We start from the raw sequence: 4,932 nt of genomic DNA on the forward strand, positions 1-4,932 counted from the left end.
TTTTTTTCATCCATTCATGGAATTAAAGGAACCGTATGGGACTGTATTGTATCGTCAACCCATAAGGTTTAGTTCAACTTTTTGTTCAAAATCACGCGCCCACCATTGCCATCCCATAATATTCCGCACTATTTGGCACCTTCGCTCCGCGAAGCTCCGACACCACCACGAAGGAGGCACGCGATTGGCTGTTTTCCATTACACCCAAAAATGTCAATTTTTTCGCGAAATCACGTTTTCCTACTTTCGTGAGGAAAAACATGATTACCCATGAAATAGGAAAACTTTTCCAGCCTGTTTTGATTTTCAAGTATTAAAAAACATCATAGCAAAAATTGATCGTGGTGACATAAAAAGATGTTTCATTCTAATCAATAATAGCTGTTCCGATATCCGAGTTTCTTCCCCTGACCGTGAATAGTGCAACACCGAAACATCACGGTGAATGCCTCGCCCTACAACTTTCACATTGATTTTGGGTTGGTCCTGTGAATTCAGAACTTTCTTGGAGGGGAGGATGAAGGGGGCTGATTGAAAAAATCGTTTTTGCCCGTTAAAGTACACTTGGGGAGTTTTAATTTTTGTTGCTTCCCCTTTTGTTCTCGTTGCTATTCACAATTCTGTCGAGTTAGTTCCCCTGTTGTTTCACCGAAACAGCTGGCCAATGGCTCAGTTGGTTATATAACCTACTCTTACTATGTAGCCTACATGTATAATAATATAAACTTGACAAGAATTCGAAAGTTCCAGACCAGGGCCAAAACCCAAAGAGCCACTGCATGCTGTCATCCATCGAGATGTATTTTCTGAACAGACCAGTGCGAGAAGTCTGTGCGTTTAAGCCTTCGGCATAGGTTTAATATGGGTGATCCAACTTCACTTGAGATTTTAGCGCCGCCAGGAAACCTGCGCCGTCAATGGAAGGAAACCCAAGATTGTAACCGCAAAATACCCCCATTAAATTGAATTTTGTACTCAATGATAATGAAGTTCACCTTTGAAGTCAGTCATTGGCGTCTTGCAGTGGAAGCAAAAAAATGTCTACAGCAGGCCTACAGTAATTTATCCTTTCCTTTTTATATAAATCTATCAATCTATCGATCTGTCGATCTATCTATCTATCTATCTATCTATCTATCTATCTATCTATCTATCTATCTATCTATCTATCTATCTATCTATCTAACTATCTATCTATCTATCTATCGATCTATCGATCTATCGATCTATCTATATCTGTTATATAAATATATGTCTGTCGCAAGTATAGATTGGTACCCATAGCAAGAGGCGAACAAATCAAGCACATGCTTGACCTTATACAAATATACAAAGCACTATACAGTCAATATAAAATCATTACACTTGGAACGAGCATGGAAGAACTTCAGTAAGCGGCACGGTGGGGCCATCAGTATAACAGGGTCAAGGGGGATTTCTTTGAACAGGGTTTAGGCTTGATGCGCTGCTGACTTTCCATGCCATAGAGGCTACCTAACGCCAAGGGAAACGATTCTGCTATGACTAGATGAAGAACAATATTATGATAAGTTATTTCCCCTAGCCTCAAGCATCGGGCGTGTAACGATAATCTGTAACCTCCTTGCGATAGAAGGCCTAATTATACAAAGTCGTGCGGGAATAAAAAGGAAGATTATCACTATGCAGGTGCCAAAATGGTTTATTGCAGACACACAGTGGGTGCTCTGCGTCTTGTATAGGCTAGCGTAGTGTACCTGCTCTGGCGGCTGGTTCACTGACGACCTTGCGGGGCAAATTTAGCCTACATTAGTTAAGTATAGGGACCGTAGGCTTACAACTTAAGCAGTTGGTAGTAACGAACTAACTAACAAAACATATAAATTTTTTTTAAAGTATAGGGCCTGTGTAGGCCTGTGTGCATCATGTTGTACAGTTCACCCACCGTCTGCGTTCACCGTTCACTCCTTGAAGCTTAGTAGCTCTGCTGTGGGCATGCCAGTGCCAGTTGCCCAGCAAGATCGGAATGCAAACATCTCCGTCTCTTCCAGTTTACTAACCAAACGCCCGCCCCTGAAGCGCAGTTGACCAAAATGTGAGTTACAATCTAAGTGTGATCCAAGTCTTTTTACTGTCATAACCAATAGGTTATAGGCTACGTGTACATGCATTTCGTGATTTTTAAAAAAAGTTCTTCTGTAAGAATACAATGTGTTCTGGTTTCGAAAAGAATCATGACTCATTGTCAAAATGGACATCATAGCGACGCTAAAAATACCGTAATAATAAACCTAGATAAGTAAATAAACGCATACATATATAAATAAATAATTTTTCTTAAATAAATGAGTGAAAAAATGAATAATTAAATGAATGAACGTGTAAACGAATAAATAAATAAATAAATAAACCGTCGTATTTTGCGGATGTACGGTACTTAAGGCAAGCACTAATACAATTTTTTTGGTGTTTTTGGCTTGAAAAATCGATTTCCAGATTCGGGGCTAGAAATAATGTTACACCATTATACTACATGTTCCACATGTTTCCAACCTTAAGAAAACACCAAAACTATACACATTTTCTGTTTTTGTAACCAATGGGTAATCTTTATGGATTGCAAAAAAGGCCTAAGCTGTTAGTTTTGGTTTATAAAACATTGTAATTGTAGCAACCAGCATAATATGTTACTTTGAATAGAAGGTTGACATATGGTATACCACTGAAAACGGCATTTAATGATCAATCTGGTAAAATAACTCCCATTCATTCAAAAACACTGTAAGCCGTTGAAATAGGTCAACAGATTCTACCAAACAGATTCGGGAGTTTCTCTAAGAGCTGATGACACAATCATTTCAATTAATTCAATTCGTGCCTCCCTTTGGCATTTCAGCACCCGTCACTGAAAATTTTCTCAAATTGCCAAGTTGTTTTCCAAGATATTTATGTGACATTTTGCAAGGATGTGTAGAAGTGGTGTCTAAATGCCGCTATGAAGAGATTTTGGGCATATTGCCTTTGAATTGGACAAAATTCTTGGCTGTGTTAGTAGGGTGATTTTTTAAACTAAGGTATATAATTATAAGATAAGATAAGATTAGATAAGATACAACTTTATTGTCCAGATCCTGGCACATTGGTTTGGTGTTACACCACGAGTATACACACACACACACACACACACACACACACACACACACACACACACACACAAACACACACACGTACGCACGTGCACACACATACACACACAAGTAGGCTTACAATCACATGCATAATATAAATGAGCAGCAATATAAACAATAATAATCGTAAGCTAGATACACACTCAATGTTATTTTGATGCATGCTCTAAGGTCGTAAGTACACCCCAACAAGATGGTTAAGATAGAAGCATTTTGATAGATGATGGTAAAAATGACCTTCTGTATCTTTCTTTGTTACAGATCAGAAGCATGGGTCTTTTACTTCTGACTGATGTATTTATTTGAGGGAATAAGGGATGTTTGTTGTCTAAAAAGATTGAATTAATTTTCTTAGTGCAAGCTGTTATGTACAATTCATCCAAGTAGGGGAATGAAGATGTTGAAATTTTATATGCTTTCCGTATTAGTCGATTTAATTTTTCTTTATCTTGTTGTCTTGTGTTCCCGGCCCATGCTTTTATGCAAAAATTGATCATACTCTCTATGGTTGAATGGTAGAACATGGACATCAATGTTTTATCAACTTTAAAATACTTTAGCTTTCTTAGAAAAAATAGTCTTTTGTTCACTTTTTTATGCAGGAGAGAAGTGTGGACACGCCAGTTGAGTTTGTTGTCTATTGTAACACCCAAATACATATAAAATAGTCTTAAATATCATGTTTTCTTTTCATTATGGCACACCTATGTGTGTTAAGTATGTACACTGCAACTCTGAGGGCTATATATCTTGAACAGTTTTGTTTTTTTAAGAAATGAGAAAATGTGAAAATCATAAAGAATTCAAGATGGCCGCCACGGTGACCACATTTTTTTGCGAAAATTTACAAAAAAATCTTTGACATGTTCTTTACATGACCCTTTAATGTCACTGTAGTCATGTTTCAAGATACTGTTGTCATGACCAGCAAAAATACTCAAATCTATTAAATTAGTGCTTGCCTTAATGAATGACTGCTATTGTGTCGAATGTATTTATTACATAAGCAATGTCATTTAAGTTACTCTGTTTGAACTTCTTAAGTTGTGCTTATCATTATTTGTTCATTTTTCTGAACAGTTGAACTTTGGCGTTTTGTGGGAAGAAATTAGGTGTTGAGAGGAAATGTGTTACGAAACCTCCTATGGGATGTTGCAGGGAGTCTGTGGGGGTGTCGTGGGCTGTGATATCATAATAATATTGCAGTCTGTGTGCTGTCGTGGGGAGCTGTTTCATACTCAGTGAACCTGGCCTCGCATTCAAAGAATTAGTTGGATCATATTCTAATTTATTTGGGGAATCCGAGGTTTCGGTGAAAACAAAGTATGACGAATACGAACTTACATGATTGATATTTCTATACAGTCGTTCATCTCAAAATTTAAGGTCCCTTGTTCTGGATATTCTATCGTTTTGACCTATTCTAAAATTATTCATTTTGATAAAATTACCGATAATTAATTAATTAATATATTTATCCATCTATTCATAGGTTTAATTATTTATTTATTTACTTATTTACTTACTTACTTATTTATTTATTTAGGCATATGTATATATTTATATTTGTTTATTTACTTTTTGTAAATGGGCATGCATATTTTCCCTCCATGTTATCGCGAACTTGTAGGACTATCCAAGTAACTTTGTGAACCATGTGGACAATAATGAGGCAAATATTCAACCGCAGGCACATTTATCGTCTACTTAAGATAAGTAGATTGCTTGACCTTATACAAATATACAAAGCACTATACAGTCTATA

General features: G+C 36.7%; 1 protein-coding gene across 1 annotated transcript in view; it reads right to left on the reverse strand.

Annotated features, from left to right (window-relative positions):
* LOC101863930 (protein lin-54 homolog) overlaps positions 1-150 on the reverse strand; it is a gene marked incomplete at its 3' end in the record, with an annotated part of 26,887 nt that extends 26,737 nt beyond the window's left edge. The window contains 1 exon segment of the mRNA XM_005108036.3: positions 1-150. This exon segment is cut by the window's left edge and continues 9 nt beyond it.
* Between the last annotated feature and the right edge of the window lie 4,782 nt (positions 151-4,932).

The sequence above is a fragment of the Aplysia californica genome, unplaced genomic scaffold (genome assembly GCF_000002075.1).
Source record: "Aplysia californica isolate F4 #8 unplaced genomic scaffold, AplCal3.0 scaffold00654, whole genome shotgun sequence".
NCBI classification, from domain to species: domain Eukaryota; kingdom Metazoa; phylum Mollusca; class Gastropoda; order Aplysiida; family Aplysiidae; genus Aplysia; species Aplysia californica.